A 17351-nucleotide genomic window follows, 5' to 3' on the forward strand; every position below is an offset into this window, starting at 1 on the left:
AAAAAAATTAACTACCAGAAATAAATAGTTGATATATAAATTTATTGCTGTCCAAGAAAATGTGATTTGTATGGCCTATTTTAGCTTTTTAGATAACAGGCTGTAATTATGAAGAACAAATATGTAAATAAATAAATACTCATAAGGTAAATAGTTTTCCTTCTAGACTGGCTCAAGTAGCGAAAGTTTAGTTATAACCACCCAGTTATGTCTGGTTTACACATCTGTACATGATCTTCGATTCTGTGAACTCAATATGATATGAAGTTTACGCGTATTACAATCACAGCCTCTAAACTCCTGGTTTTGTGAGTCCACAAAGCACAATAATACACTACGCAACAGAATTAAAGGATCACTTTTTCGAAACTCCGTAGTTGCCTCCGTTTGCGACGCGTAAGTTTGAAATTCTGCTAAAAAGTGCCTACAAATTTCCTCTGTAATGATGCAAAAGCGTAGTGCCTTCGATGTCACCCTCAGGCTCAGCGAAGCTTTAAAACAGCAAAGTGTCGACGCACGCGAAAAAAGGCGCCAGCTCAAAAGTTCATATGAGCTGTAATGTGGGTTAGTGGTGTCACATTTGCACAAAATTTTACCACAGTTCTGCCAAACGCTACCATGGACGTTTGCCACGATGAAAATGACGTCGCAGAGATCTATACAAAATAATGTAACAGACGACATAGCTGATACCCTATGGTGCAACAAAGCAGATCAGAACGCTGTTGTAAAAGCACCAAAAAAGTATGCCACATCTAAACGAACGTAAAACCCTCAAGATCTGCGATATCTTACAGAAGCTAGAATTTAACGCCGACTTCAATGCGAGATGCTTTTAATAGTTTCCACAACGGAACTTTATCTCGAAACCTGACAGATAATATGAAGATATTCTGGTCGCATGTGAAGTGTGCTAACAGCAAGACACAATAAATGCCTTTTCTGCCCGATAGCAATGGAAATACTATCGATGATAGTGTTGCTAAAGCAGAGTTGCTAAATACAGCCTTCAGAAATTCCTTCAACAAAGAAGACGGAGTAAATATTCCAGTATATGAGTAAGTTCGAAGTAGATATCCTCGGAGTAGTGAAACAACTTTAATCACTTAATAAAAGAAAGTCTTCCGGTCCAGACTGTACGCCAATTAGGTTTCTTTCAGAGTACACTGTTGCAATTGCTCCATACTTAAAAATCATATACAACCGATCGCTCGACCGAAGATCCGTACCCAAAGACTGGAAAGCTGGACAGGTCGCACCAAAATTAGAGACGGGCAATAGGAGTAATCCACTAAATTACAGGCACATGTCATTTACGTCGATATGTATCAGGATTTTGGAACATATATTGTGTTCAAACATTATGAATTACTTCGAACAGAACGGTCTATTGACACATAGTCAACACGGATTTAGAAAACATCGTTCTTGTGAAGCACAACTAGCTCTTTACTCACACGAAGTGTTGAGGGCTGTCCTCAGAGGATTTCAAATTGATTCCGTATTTCTAGATTTCCGGAAGCTTTTGACACCGTACCTAACTAGCAGCTTCTAATCAAATTACGTGCTTATGGGATATCGTCCCAGTTATGTGACTGGGTCACAATTCATTGTAGCCGGCCAGTGTGGCCGAACGGCTCTAGGCGCTTCAGTCTGGAACCGCGCGACCGCTACGGTCGCAGGTTCGAATCCTGCCTCAGGCTTGGCTGTGTGTGATGTCCTTAGGTTAGTTAGGTTTAAGTAGTTCTAAGTTCTAGGGGCTGATGACCTCAGATATTAAGTCCCATAGTGCTCAGAGCCGTTTGAACTACAGTTCGTAGTAATTGACGGAAAATCATCGAGTAAAACAGATGTGACTTCTGGCGTTCCTCAAGGTAGTGTTATAGGCCTTCTGTTGTTCCTATATGAACGACCTAGCTGACAATCAGAGTAGCCGTCTTAGGTTGTTTGCAAATCAAGATGTCGTTTATCGTCTAGTCAAGTCGTTATAAGATCAAAATAAATAGCAAAACGACTTAGATAAAATGTCTATGTGGTACGTAAATTGGTAATTGACCCTAAATAATGAAAAGTGTGAGGTTGTCCTCATGAGTGCTAAAAGGAATCCGTCAAACTTCGATTACACGATCAATTAATTAAATCTACTGGCCGTAAATTCAACTAAATACATATGAACTACGTTACGAGCAACTTACAGTGGGAAGAACACATAGAAAATGTTGTGGGGAAGGCGTACCAAAGATTGCGTTTTATTGGCAGAACACTTAGAAGATGCAATAGATCTACTAGAGAGACTGCCTAGAAAACGCATGTCCGTTCTGTTTTGGAGTACTGCTGCGCGTTGTGGCATCCTTACCAGACAGGATTAACGGAGTACATCGAGAAAGTTCAAAGAAGGACAGCACGTTTCATATTATCTATAAATAGGGGAGAGAGTGTCACGGACATGATATAGGATTTGAGGTGGAAATCATAAAAAAAAGGCTTTTCCGTTGTGTCGGATTTTTCTCACTACATTGCAACACCAACTTTCTCCTCAGAATGCGAAAATATTTTGTTGACGCTAACCTAAATAGAGAGAAATGATCGTCATAATAAAATAAAGGAAATCAGGGCTCTCACGGAAAGATATGTTCGTTTTCTTCCACGGAAGTGGAATAACAGAGAATTATGGTGAAGGTGCTTCAATGAACCTCCTGACAGGCACTTTAGTGTGATTTGTAGAGTAGCCAGGTAGATGGAGATGTAGACAGCCCTTCTTACCAACATTTCGCCCTTTCTTTTGTCGTCTCTGCCGTGTAGGTCGGAACCACGATATCCAGGGTTGAAATTAAGGGGTTTTCCTATGGATGGGCGAAGAAAACATTTCAGGCACACCTCCGTTCAGCATTGACACGAAAAGTTCCCGGGGGGTGGTATAAAGGGCGTCAATTAAATGACCACTTATCTTGGGCCGTTCATTTACACACATTTTGCGGTTAAAACCGACAGTTCACAGTGCGATGAGCAACAGACAGAGTTAGACGCTAATGACACCTCACATGGACGTTTCAACGCTTCTCTAAGGACCCTGTAGGGCTGCATCCCCATTGAAAGTGACTCCCGCCCCCCTTGAAGTGCAGCGCGAACGCAGCATTTGCTCTAGTGTACATATTGGAACCCCTAGAGTCCGTTCAAAATCATTCAACGAAATTTGAACATGATCTGGAGCAGCAGAGGATACTTTGCTTGTCAGGCCTCCTGTTCTGTGGCGTGACCATCTGGAGTGCAACATTAACATCTATATGAATAAAACGGCAAAGATTCCCTCTAAGACCCCCCCACCCCCCCTCTCCCCCCAGTTCGGCAACATGTTCGATACCAGCCACGTAACTTTGTTGAGCACGTAACATATGTACCTGTCAGTGACTTTGTCTTCAGTTTACCCTGGCGTCTGCTCTACAGCCTGATGGTAAGCAAATTGCACCCATGGGGTGTCGGAGTGGTTGTATAATACTTAGGTGCCAGAGCAGCCGCCAGGCTGATTTGGTGTCGAAATTTCAGAACGTACATTTCTAATGTGCTCAACAACGGTGCGTGGGTGCCACCGAGGGTGTTGCTGAACTAGAAGGTGTTAGAGGGTCACTTTGCCGTTCGTTCCACGACACTGACAAATGGTATATAAAATATCAAAGTATCCGTCTATGATCATCCAGTTTATGCTGTTCAGCAACAACCTCAGTGCCACCCACATACCTTTATTGTGCACGGTAAAAATGTACCTGTCAGAAACTTCGACTCCGATTTAGCCTAGCGGCTGCTCCGTCGCCTGACAAGTGGGTAATCCCTTCGACGGCCTTAGATGTAGTCTGCATACATTTAGGCGCTAGAGCAACCACGAGACTAAATTGGTGTTGAAGTTTCTGACAGGTATATTTTCAATGTGCTCAACAAAGGCGCAAGGATGGCAACGAGGGTGTTGCCGAACTGTCTGGGACACCTCATTTTATTCAAGCATGTGTCTATGCCAAAACCTCCCACGCTCACGCCACAAGAAGACGCGAAAAAGGAGGGATGAAAATGCTTCGGATAATTTTCAAATATTGTTGAATGGTTCTGAATGGTTCTTAGAGGTTCGACACTGCATGACAAAAAAAATTGCTGTCACGCTACACTCCAAAGTGGTGAGATCACGCTCAGCCGGGTTTCTGCGCTGCAATGTCCACAGAGTGGGTTTGAAGTGTGCAGGGGGTGGCAGAAGGCGCCAGATTTGTCAAGAACTTCATCCTGTTGCTCGTCGCACTGCGAAATGTCCGTTTAGGCCGCGAAATGCGTGGGAATCAAAGCGCCAAGAAAGGGGTGGATTCATTGGCAAACTTTATGCCACTTCGCGAGGCATTTCCGTGGTCGGTCTTGAGCGGCGGCATGTCCGAAATGTTTTTCTCGGCCACCTACACGAAAATAGCGTTATTTCAAGCTTAGATGTTGCGGTTCTGACATTCGTTGCCGAGGTGTTAAAACGAAGTAGCGAAATGTAGGTAAGAGGGGGTGTGATGACCTTTCCATTGTGTTACATGTCAACAGTGGAGTTGAACATAATGGTGGTGAATTTCGGTACCAATGTGACTTCATTAACCCACATTTCAGCTCACAAAAGTTTCTGAGCTGTGGCCTTATTTTTCACACCAGTCGACGGTTTGTCGTTCAAAACGTCGGTGAGCCGGAGAGTGAAGTCACAGGGAGCCACGGTTTTGCCCCATTACAAAGGAAGGTCGTAGGTACCCTTGAGCCAAATTTCAAACTTATGCGTTGCATTGGGAGACAGTTACGGGGTTTCGAAAAGTGATCCTTTAATTTTGTTGCGCCTTTTGTATTCCTTTTATTTAAAGATATTAAACTCGCCATTTGGGGTCATGTAAAGAAATACCACATTAAGATAGGTGTATCATGCGTAAATGCTTCAACGCTGGGCTGGAGTATTACCCTCCAAGAGCAAATTTGCAAGAAGTTTGTTTCTCTTTCCGTCGTAAGGGTGCGCTGTTTTCATGATTTGGCAAATTAATTTTATTTGCCCTCCCTATCGCCATGGGCGTCAGTTAAGAGAAAGAAGTCGTGTGTGCCTACTGTCTGGAAATCGTGTAAAATTTCACCTGTTTGTTATCGTATTTTAACTCTTCGTGTATAGTATTTTCTGAGGCGGTGACTGGGAACCAGCTCATCATTTACCTAAAAGAGTGCGGAAAACCACCTGAAACCACACTTAAGCTGGCCGTTGTAGCAGACTGACAGTCGTTAACTCGGCGCGGGGATTCTGTCCTGGCCTGGCTCACCTCCCTCTCTCGTAAGCTAGCGGACTGTGTGTTAAACTGTACGAGCATGTCGTTACAAAAAGTTTTGTATTTCTTTTTAAGTTCTTAGAGGTGTTAATTATATCCATTATAGTTTCTACCGCTTGTCTTCGTGCTTGCCAAACCCTACCTTGGCCAGAAAGATCGCTGGATCTCTCCCAAACTGAGAACGTTTGGAGCATTATGGACAGAGAGCTCCAAGCAGGTCGGGATTTTGACGACCTAACGCGCCAACTGGACGGTATCCCTCAGAAGTCCAGAAGTCCACCCGACAACTCTATCAATCTGTTCCCAGCCGAGTAACTGCCTGTATAAAGGTCAGAGATGGACCATCGCGTTGCTGGTTTACTCAATTTGTGAAGTTATGTACCTTGAATAAATCATTCAGTTTTTCTGAAATTTTTATCGTTTGTTTGCTTCCTCATGTACATCACGTCTCATCACGTCTACTGATTTCCGTCCCATTCTGATAGTTCCTTCGTGGTGTGTGTGTGTGTGTGTGTGTGTGTGTGTGTGTGTGTGTGTGTGTGTGTGTGTTGGTACACTCAATTACTGCACGTTTAATGCTTAAAACCATGCTCAAGAAGTGTCTCCAACGGGCAACCTCCACTTCAGCAGAAAACCAAGCTACTCTGCGATTGCCCTGACCGCGCTTAGGCCTACACTTCACCCATTGTTACCCTACACGATCAGAACAAGCTACATGACTGAAATTAACTTCGATAGTTACTGGAGACGAACTCTGTGTACGCATTGAGGAAATAACACGACATGCACGCTTCCGGTTTACAACGGTAAACTAATATGGCATCTAAGAAACATATGATAAAAGATAACAGAAGTGATGACCTAGAAGGGCATACAGTTTCTGTCTCCATAGTTAAAAACAAATGAAAGACAAACAAATTAAAATCAGCTTCAGAATGTAGTGTCAATGTTCGAAATGTATGTTACTACTCTCATGTTGCAAATTGACGAGAGGGGGGAGGATGACTAAGATCACGCAGTTGCATGAATCAGACCACAGATTAAATCCCCGTGTGGTCGCCCTGTTCAACGTTATCAGTAGCTTTCCTGCACCGTTTTAGTTCAATGTCTGCGTGGTTCCCTCAGGACGACCGGAGTTGATATCCTCATTCAGTGTCCGGGAAGTCCATCGCTGCCTGATAATGTAGCTGTTAAAGGGCAAAAACTGACAGTAGCTATACACAGAGCAATGGAGGTCACTATAAAGGAGAACCTTGCAATATGGACTGAGATGCTGCAGAAATTAAGATGTGACACGAGAAGAGCTAGGAAGCTGTATCAGAGTTGCACGATCCAAGAAGAAAGAGTCCCAAGGTTGCATAGATACAGGTACGTTAAACAACGTTTTGAAGAAGAATTATGGATAGGAAAAGTGGAACGGTGGAAGAAATACGTGGAGGATAAGTTAGAAATCGATCCGTGGGGTGTACCATATAAAATAGTCTGCGAGAAAATAAGATCACCAACAGTCTTATCCACGCTCAAAAGGAATTATGGGACGGTAGCAGAAAGAAGGCTGCCCTGCTAATGGAAACACTGCTTCTTCACGATGGAGAAGAAGGCGAGACAGATGCTATGGGAAGTCTATAGGAACAATAAACTTGTGTACACCTTCACACAAGAAGAAACTAGGCAAAAAATTTTAAGGCTGGAAAAGAAATAATCTCCAGGGCCGGACGGGATCCCTGCCGAAGTAATACAAGCGCTATGTGACCAGTTGGATAGGTACTTGCGCGAACTGTATAACGGATGTATCTTGCAAGTAAGGGACCCTGTACCGTGGAAGAACGCTGGAGTGGTAATAATTAGTAAATGAGAAGATAAGGATCTAATGATATCCAAATCCTATAGACCAACTTGTCTTTTGAACGTTCTCGGAAATATATCTGAAAAACTAAGCTCCAAAAGATTATAAGGTCATAGTCTGCTACAAGATATGAGCCCTCACCAGTACGGGTTTGTAAAAGCCACGTCAACTGATGGGCAAAAAATAAGGCGATTTAATTACAGAGATACTCATTCTACGTAGGCTCTAGCGATGATGATTGATATTGCTGGGGCTTTCGATAACCTACGGTGGCCGTCTTTCTTTGGTCACCTTATTGATTTGGAGTGTCCAGAAGCGCTCCACAACTGCCTCAGAGATTATTGCCACGGGTGACATGCTTCTTTAACATAACCAGGAAAGAAAATAACGAGGACAATAACAAAAGACTGTCCGCAGGGACCAGTGTGTGATCCAGAGTTTTGGGATGTAGCACTGCAGCCATACTACAGATGTTACATGACAGTGGAAGCGGACTGGTAGCACTTTCAGGTGACGTGCGGTTCGTTGTACGTGGTGTCTCCAGAAGAACTGTACAAGACGAACGTAAGGCGGCGCTCCACGAACTTGAGGGCTGGTGTCGAAGTTCAACTGTCACTAGCACCTCACAAAACAACGTGCTTCGTGCTGAAAGAGAACGTGGTAAGAAACCCTAAATAAAATTAGATGATGTAACGATTAGGAGAAGCGCAGCAACGAGATACCTAGGGGTATTCCCGAACGAACGTCGTAACTTTGCACATCATATAGAGGAGGTAGGTGGAAGTGGTACAAAAGTGATGAATAAAATTATAACAACTGCAAATAGGCAATTTCGGCTTCCCTCGAAAACAGAGTATGCCACCAATCCACATTAGCAGCAGTCGTAGGATATGGTGCAAGATTTTAGGCTCATAGATTGCAGTTAGTGAAGCTAGACGTATTAGTGAGTTCAACGAGGAGTGCTATTAAGATTAACGGGCGCCTACTGCTCTACCCCGAACGACGCTCTGTTAGTAATTCTAAGAATACACCCGCTGGACTTGAAAATTAGAAAAGAGGAGCCTTTTACTGGTTCAAGAAAGGCAATCAAATCGAAATACGGAGGGTGCTTGGAACTATGGCCATTTCGAAAAAGGCAATAAAAGATCGCATATTACAACTGAGGCAAAATGAATGGGACACTTCGGGCACAGGCAGGAGAATATATGAATTTCTCCCTAACATCATGGAGAGATTAAAAATGAGATTTCTTAACCCGTCGAGCTGACTGATATAACACCTGACTGTCCATGGCCTTTATGCTACGTATCTACATAAAATCAGAAGACAGATGAATGATACCTGTGCCTGTGGCAGTGTGGGCACACCAGAACATACATTGTGGAACTGCACGCTCTATGAAGATGTGGCGAGTAATGAACGTCAGGTATTAAGGATGTTGGATCCCAAAGCAGCGCCAAGGAGCGAGTCGACCTGCCGCATTTTGGACGATACTTCCGCCGCAATATCGAGGAAGGCCAAGAAAGATTTCATGAGGTATTCAACCATAAGTCAGCATGCTAACATCCCGCCTAGACAACATAGATGCAGAGAAGATAACTAAGGTCAGTGACTATCGAATGAAATACTGCCCCAAGAATCTACATTGCGTTGGCGCAAGTGATCATAGAAGTGTGGACTTCAAGACGGAACAGTGATGGGTGGAATTGCTTACTGCAGTGAAAACTCTGTTGACGTGCTGACCGACGCTCAAAGAATGCTGCAGATACTGGCTGTTGACCGGGGTACTGTAAGGCCGAATCCAGTAGCGGAAACAATTATCTGCGAGTTAAATGCACCAAAATAAGTGATCAAACAGAAAACAAGTTTTGTTGTGCTTATACTAGCTTTAGTAATTAGGAAACTGGTTAAGGCTATTATTGTAGTTTTGTAATAGTAGAAGTAGCACTTTAAAAATTAAGTATCACAAATAAATAGTTAATACATAATTTATTACTGTCCAAGGAAATGTGATTTGTATGGCCAATTTTAGCTTTTCAGAGAACATGCTGTAACTATGATAAAAAAAATTAATTAAATAAGCCTGCATCTCTTTTTGCCCAACTGAAGAACGAATATTCCCTCTCTAGTGATATCGATGAGATGTTGTAGTTGAGGCTGGCCTTTTCTTCCTCAAATTAAATCTAAAATTTTAAATAACATTATTATTGCAGGTATATGCCTTCTTGTATGACATCAATCAACTTGCCTGTAACAAGACTAAAGGAGCTAACGATCACACAAAACTTAAGAATTTGAAAGATATTTTACGCGCAGCCAGTAAAGGAAGTATGGCTCGTCGCTGTTGACAAGCAGTCATTTGGAGAATTAGTGGGTCGTGTCGCTTAAATGCAGTTGCGTACGCTCAAGGAGCTCAGAACTGTGGCGGGAGATATTGGCTTCAGTTACTGCGACTTTGTCTGTCAGAAAGCAAGCGACTTTACCTCGTTATTTTCTTGTTTTCATCTTTGTTCTCTCCTTTATAAGACACGATGGCCTCACAAATCCATTTAAGATACGTCTTTACAACCTGGAGTTTCTTCTCCTTTTGTCTTCTTGCTCGATAAGCAGTTATCCCTCTTGCGTCTTTATCATTTCACAGAAATTCCCTTAATAATTTTTTTATTTTTTTTCTAACCGGTGGTGAAAGGCACGTAAGTGACATGAGGGCTGAGAGTAGGAAACAATGCACCAAGTGCAATCGGAGTGAGATTTCCTTTTGAGCAACAGTGGGCTGCGTTGAAGTGCGACTGGAAGTGCAAAAATACACGATGACAGTGGCCGAATGAGTCTGGAATTAAAAAGACACGATGACAGTGGCCGAATGAGTCTGGAATTCGACCACTAACATATCTTACAACTTCTCGTATTCCGGATAAATTTAAAACCGACCGTACTCTTTGCGATGTGCACAATTCGTACTCAGTCCGATCACCAAAAATAACAAGTTCAGCTACTAGTTCTACGGTCTTTAAACAGTTGATATTATCACCGAAAAAATCTGATCCGCATGCACGCGAAATATAGCTTTTTTGATCAGGCGTTTGAAGGTTTTTGAAGGCCGCACAGTCGAAAAAGTGTTCGCTCCAAGATTACGGCACAATCATAAAGAGAACGCCGAGAATCTAAGGCTTCAGTATTGCGAGTAATTTGAAGGAATGGCTTACGGGATCCAGTAATTGGCTGGGGAAGTTATCTCGTCTGACGAGGAGCACTTGGAATTGAATGGTAGCATAGGTAGAGGACTCTTGCAAATCCACATGTTCACGTAGAAAAGGAAGCGAATCGATCGATGCTTCAGGTGTCGTGTAGCCTGCCATGATGGAATTTGATTGGACCTTTCTTCTCTAAATGTACCGAACTGTTTAGGAGTACCTCTATATTCTTCAACCACTGATTTTTCGATCCATTCGAGATCTGTTTGGGGAAGAGTGGTCTTACAACAATAGGATGCTGTCTTTACTGACAGCAGTGTTTAAGAGATCACTTGTACGATACTCTGTATATGTCGAGGAGGTACTTCTGAGTACTGACCGTGACATCTGATATCGGCTGCGAGAACAATTTCTTGATAGCCGAGAACTGCGCGTGTAAGTGAGTACACTCTAGCCAGGCCTGCATTTCCTATGCTTTCTGTTTCCTAATGTAATTCGCTAAATCCTATTAGCAGCAATAAATTTCCGATGGGATTCATGTCGGGTGATCTGGGTGGCAACATCTTTCCATTGAATTGTCCAGAATGATCTTGAAACCAGTCGCGAATAATTGTGGGCTGGTAACATGGTGCATTGTCACCCACAAACATGAAGTCCATGAATGGCTGCAAATGGTCTCCAAGTAGTCGACCAGAAGCATTTCCAGCCAATGATCGGTTCAGTTGGACCAGAGGACCCAGTTCATTCCATGTAAACACAACCAACGTCATAATGGAGCCACGACCAGCTCGCACAGCGCATTGTTGACAACTTGAGTCCACGGTTTCGTGGTGTCTGCACCACACTCAAACTCTACCATCAGCTCTCACCATCTGAAATCGGGACTCATCTGACCAGGTTTTACACTCGTCTAGGGTCCAGCCGATATGGCCACGAGCCCAGGAGAGGCGCTGCAGGCACAAGCGTCGGTCGTCTGCTGCCACAGCTCATTAACGCCAAATTTCGCCGCACAGTCCTAACGGATGCGTTCGTCGTATGTCCCACCTTGACTTCTCCGGTTATTTTACGCAGTGTTGCTTGTCTTTCAGCACTGACAACTCTGCGCAAACGCCGCTGCTCTCGGTGGTTAAGTGAAGGCAACCGGCCACTACGTTGTCCTTGGTGAGAGGTATTCCCTGAAATTTGCTATCTTCGGCACGCTCTTGACTCTGTTGATCTCGGAATATTGAGTTCCCTAATGAATTTCGAAATGGAATGTCCCATGCATCTGGCTACAACTACCATTCCGCGGCCTAAGTCTGTTAATTCCCGTCGAGCGGCCATAGTCACGTCGGACACTTTTTCACATAAGAAACAGTTTTAATTTTCCAGGAAGTTTCATATCAGCGCACTCTCCGATGCAGAGTGAAAATTTCATTCTGGAAACATCCCCTAGGCTGTGGCTAGGCCATGTCTCCGCAATATCGTTTCTCCCAGGAGTGCTAGTTCTGCAAGGTAAGAAGGAGAGCTTCTGCGGAGTTTGGAAGGTAGGAGACGAGGTACTGGCGGAATTAAAGCTGTGAGGAGGGGTCGTGATGCTTGGGTAGCTCAGTTGGTAGAGCACTGGCCCGCAAAAGGCAAAGGTCCCGAGTTCGAGTCTCGGTCCGACACACAGTTTTAATCTGCCAGGAAGTTTCATATCAGCGCACACTCCGCTGCAGAAATAAAATTTCATTCTGGGAACCTTTTCACAAAAACCACCTGATTAGGAATGACAACTCCGCCAATGCACTGCCCTTTTATACCTTTTTTACGTGATCCTACCGCCGTCTGTATATGTGCATGTCACTATCCCATGACTTTTGTAATCTCAGTGTAATCTGACAGCTACGTCGATATGCAGTATAGTGAACTTTGGATTTCTTTGACTGAATCGACACCAGTCTTACAGATATCCAGGCAATACCACAGTTCGGTAAGAGAGCGAGTGGTTACAGACTGACTTAGCTTTGTAGTCAAAGAAGCGAAACGCGTCTGGTCAGCAAACATTCCACTTCAGAGAAGCATACACAAGACAATTTTATCCCAGGAAAGTGAATACATATATCTTCTGTGATACAGTTAAAATAGTTAATAACGTAAGTCAGTATGTATCAACAACATAGAAGGTGCTCTCATTAACCTTGACCATTCAAAACAACATTTTGTCAGCAAGCAAAATAAAAAAATGTATCGTGCAAGTGTAGTTTAGCTACCAGCAGGGTATTAATCAACATGATTGTATCTCTTTTAACTTTGTTCGTTACAAAGATCTGAACAGCAGTACGTCTTTTTTAAGTGCATCCAATACTTTTTATTCGCTAATCCACATCCTCCCCTCCAGATCTGTGCAAAAAATGTATCACGGCGCTCCATTCAGTTAAAACATGACGTTATTAAAAATGTAACACACAACTGACATTTACTCTCCTGTGATAGCACACAGAGCACGCACCCGAGGAAGAGTTGACAGTAAATAAATGTAAACACAAGGAAAGCACACTGCCCATTCAGTCAATCGACTTGTTGCAATGACTGATCTAGTAACAGTTCTCCATAGATGTGTAACTTTTCTACCTTCGCTTCGTTGTTGTATATTGTACGCACACGTACCTTGTATAGCAGAGAGTTGCTTGAATTATCAATGTGTATTTTCCCTGTGGTTCCATTTGTTTACTGAAAGTCAGTTGTGTATTACGTTTTCAGTAACGTCATATTTACGTGAATGGTACACTGTAATTCTTTTTCAACAAATCTTAAGGAGGGAAAGTAGTTTACTGAATAAAAATTAAGGGGTGTTGTTTATAAAAGATGCACTGTTATTCATATCTTACTAGGGAACAAAGTTACAAGAACGGTAGTGATGCTGGTTTATCTCCTCCTGGTGTACACTAATCAGCCAAAAAATTATGACCACTGACTACCGAGACTTAAGATGCCGCCTGGTGCCTTTGCGGGTACGTGACGCGGTAACAATAGCATGTAAACGGAGCGGACACGGACGGGGGATCACCCTAGCGAAGATATGGGCTGCAAATGGGGAAATCCCATGAGATAAGTGACTTTGACAAAGGTCAGGCCTGTCAACGAGCATCTCAAAAACGGTAAAGCAGGTCGAATATAATCTACGGAAAGAGGTAGAAGGACAGTGAAACTACCACTGGGTGCCAAATCGTTGGACATCCACGACTCTTCACAGGACGTGGGGCTCAGAGGTTAGTCTTTGTATAAAGTAGGACAAATGATGATCTGTGGCATCTCTGCCTAAAGAACACAATGTTGGTGCACGCACAACTGTTTCAGAGCACACCGTCGTACATCGTTGAACATGGAGTTCCACAGCAGATCAGATGTTGACCCAACATCGTCAGTTACGATTGTAGTGGGCACGGAGCCATCGGTATTCGACCGTCGATCAATGGAAACGTGTCGGCTCTTCAGACGAATCACATTTTTGCTACATTGTTTCGATGGTTGTCTCCACAAACGCCGTCATCGAAGTGAACGGCGGTTCGAAACATGCAGCGCCCCACGGACACAGGTTGACGGGAGCATTATTTTGCAATGTGAGGCATTCTCCTGTGCTTACATGGGACCTGTGGTAGTAATCGAAGACATGCTGACAGCTGCGAACCACCTGCATCCCTTCATGCCAGATGTCTTCTCCTACGGTGATGCGAACTTTCAGCAGTATAATTGCCCGCGGTTCGGAGCCGGAACTGTGCTACAGTGGTTCAAGGAGCATTATAGTGAACTCACGTTGATGTCTCGGCGACAAAATTCGCCCGCTGTAAATCCTCTGGAAGCCATCTGGGTCGCTATCGGGCGCCATCTTCCCGTACGCAAATCGGCGGTCCGTTATTTGCATGAATAATTCTGTCAGAGACAGCAAAGGACTTCGTAGAGCAGTTGAACGGAATGGACAGTGTCTTGAAGGGAGGGTATAAGATGAACATCAACAAAAGCAAAACGAGGATAATGGAATGTAGTCAAATTAAATCGGGTGATGCTGAGGGAAGTAGGTTAGGAAATGAGACACTTAAAGTAGTAAAGGAATTTTGCTATTTGGGGAGCAAAATAACTGAGGATGGTCGAAGTAAAGAGGATATAAAATTTAGACTGGCAGTGGCAAAGAAAGCGTTTCTGAAGAAGAGAAATTTGTTAACATCGAGTATAGATTTCAGTGTCAGGAAGTCGTTTCTGAAAGTATTTGTATGGAGTGTAGCCATGTATGGAAGTGAAACATGGACGATAAACAGTTTGGACAAGAAGAGAATAGAAGCTTTCGAAATGTGGTGCTACAGAAGAATGCTGAAGATTAGATGGGTAGATCACATAACTAAGGAGGAGGTATTGAATAGGATTGGGGAGAAGAGGAGTTTGTGGCACAACTTGACTAGAAGAAGGGATCGGTTGGTAGGACATGTTCTGAGGCACCAAGGGATCACCAATTTAGTATTAGAGGGCAGCGTGGAGGGTAAAAATCGTAAAGGGAGACCAAGAAATGAATACACTAAGCAGATTCAGAAGGATGTAGGCTGAAGTACGTACTGGGAGATGAAGAAGCTTGCACAGGATAGAGTAGCATGGAGAGCTGCATCAAACCAGTCTCAGGGCTGAAGACCACAACAACAACAACGTGACGCGTGCGTAGACATCTAATGCCTCATACCTCCACAAGCCTACCAACAAACTGTCGGATCCCTGGTATGAAGAATGAGCGAAGTATTTTGATCCAAAGACGGACAAACAAGCAATGAAGCAGGTGGTCATAATGTTTCGAGTCGTCAATGTAATGAACAACATTTGCTTCATACATTTGTTTTCCTTCTGGACAAAAATTATTTGGGGTATCAAGGTAAATGGAATACCCTGCTTATTTTTGGAGGAAGAAAAGTTGTGACTTTCGTGAAATGATTTGTTTCAAAGTAAGAAACGAAATAGCTTAGAGAAACATTTGACACGTCTTTGAATAATGTTCGAAATCATGCAGACTAAATGAGGCGCCCCACAATTTTCTCTAATCCATTTTATTTCTTACTTTTAGGCAAATCATTTCACAAAATATTTAAGCGTTCTTTTTTATAATTTTTTAAAAGTTTTCCTCAGAAAGCACGAAGTATATTATACTTAAATTGGGATTATTAGGAAAATCTGAGCTGTTCGATCTAAAACTGGATACTTATTTTATTTTTGCAACATGAAAGAAATAATTCTAAGTTTTCTACACAATGTAATTTTTATGTGCACAATAGCTACGCCTTGAAGAGAAGAACTTTTGACGCTGCTTTTATATAGCTAGCAGCAGCTATTAGTGAATTATTTCAATTTATCCTCAAGTGACTGATTAAGTTCATCTTAATTATTCTCATTACTATCATGCAGTTCAGCATGTTTTGGAAAAATAGACCTCCTACTGCTCAATTTGATAGTCCATTTATTTATTTATTTACCGCTCTTCCTATGGCTATGAAACTTCGAACAAAAATCTATTGTGTAATTTATAGGGAGTCTTGTTTTTGTTCCGCTCAAACATTTGACCTAAGATGTACAATCACTGCAGCAGCCGGTCGTTTATTTGAGACTTTTAGATGTTTGATCTGAATTACGGTGCATATGAGCGCTGTTTGCAATCTGTACATTGCGGAGCCTGTGATGGAAACCAAAGAGAAATTTGGAAAGGGAATTAAAGAGCTGGAAGAAGAAATAAAAATTTTGCGGTTTGACGATGACATTGAAATTCTGTCAGAGACGACAAAGGACTTGTAAGTGCAGTTGTACTGAATGGGCAGTGTTTTGAAACAAGGATATAATATGAAAATTAATAAAAGGAAAATAAGGTTAATAGAATATAGTCGAATTAAATCAGGCGATGCTTGGGGAATTGGATAAGGAAATGAGACACTGAAAGTTGAAGACGAGTTTTGCTATTTGGGAAGTAGAATAATTTACGATGCCGAAGCAGAGAGTCGGTCGGTGTGGCCGAGCGATTCTAGGCGCTTCAGTCTGGAACCGCGCGACCGCTACGGTCGCAGGTTTGAATCCTGCCTCTGGCATGGATGTGTGTGATGTCCTTAGGTTAGTTAGGTTTTTAAATTTCTAAGTTCTAGGGGACTGATGACCTCAGATGTTAAGTCCCATGGTGCTCAGAGCCATTTGAACCATTTTTGGCTCTGAGCACTATGGGACTTAACAGCTGTGGTCATCAGTCCCCTAGAACTTAGAACTACTTAAACCTAACTAACCTAAGGACACCACACACATCCATGCCCGAGGCAGGATTCGAACCTGCGACCGTAGCAGTCACACGGTTCCGGACTGCGCGCCTAGAACCGCGAGACCACCGCGGCCGGCGAACCATTTTTGAACCGAAGTAGAGAGGATACCAAATGCAGAAAATAATTTTCAATACCACGAATCTGTTAACATCGAACTTAAATTTAAGCGATAGGAAGTCTTTTCTAAAGCTGTTTGTCTTGAGTGCAGATTTGCACTGAAGTGAAACATGGACAGTGAGCAGTTCAGGCAAGAGGAGAATACAGGCTTTGGAATGTAGTGCTACAGAAGAATGCTGAAGATTAAATGGGTAGAACGCGTAACTAATGAGGAGTTTACTGAACAGGCTCACCGACAATCATTCTTCCCAGGCGTCATTCGCGAGTGAAACAGGAATGGGGGGATCAGTTAGTGGTACCAGAGGTACCCTCCGCCACACACCGTTGGTGGCTTGCGGTGTATGATGCAGATGTCGAATTGCGAAGAAAAGGAAACTATGGTATAACTTGACTAAAAGAAGGAATCGGTTGTCTGGACACATTCTGTCAATTAAGTACTGGATGGAACTGGTGAGAGGAGGGGAGAGTGGTTAAAAATTGAAAAAGGAAGACCAAGAAACGAGTACAGTAAGCAGGTTCAAATGGATTTCGGTACTTATTTGGAAATGAGGAGTCTTGCACAGGACAGAGTAGCGTGAAGGGC

General features: G+C 43.0%; 1 protein-coding gene across 3 annotated transcripts in view; it reads right to left on the minus strand.

Annotated features, from left to right (window-relative positions):
• Positions 1–17351, minus strand: part of LOC126298679 (b(0,+)-type amino acid transporter 1) — a 634347-nt gene that overhangs the window by 478842 nt on the left and 138154 nt on the right. The gene's annotated exons all lie outside the window — the stretch shown is intronic.

Source organism: Schistocerca gregaria, chromosome X (assembly GCF_023897955.1).
Source record: "Schistocerca gregaria isolate iqSchGreg1 chromosome X, iqSchGreg1.2, whole genome shotgun sequence".
In the NCBI taxonomy this organism is placed as follows: domain Eukaryota; kingdom Metazoa; phylum Arthropoda; class Insecta; order Orthoptera; family Acrididae; genus Schistocerca; species Schistocerca gregaria.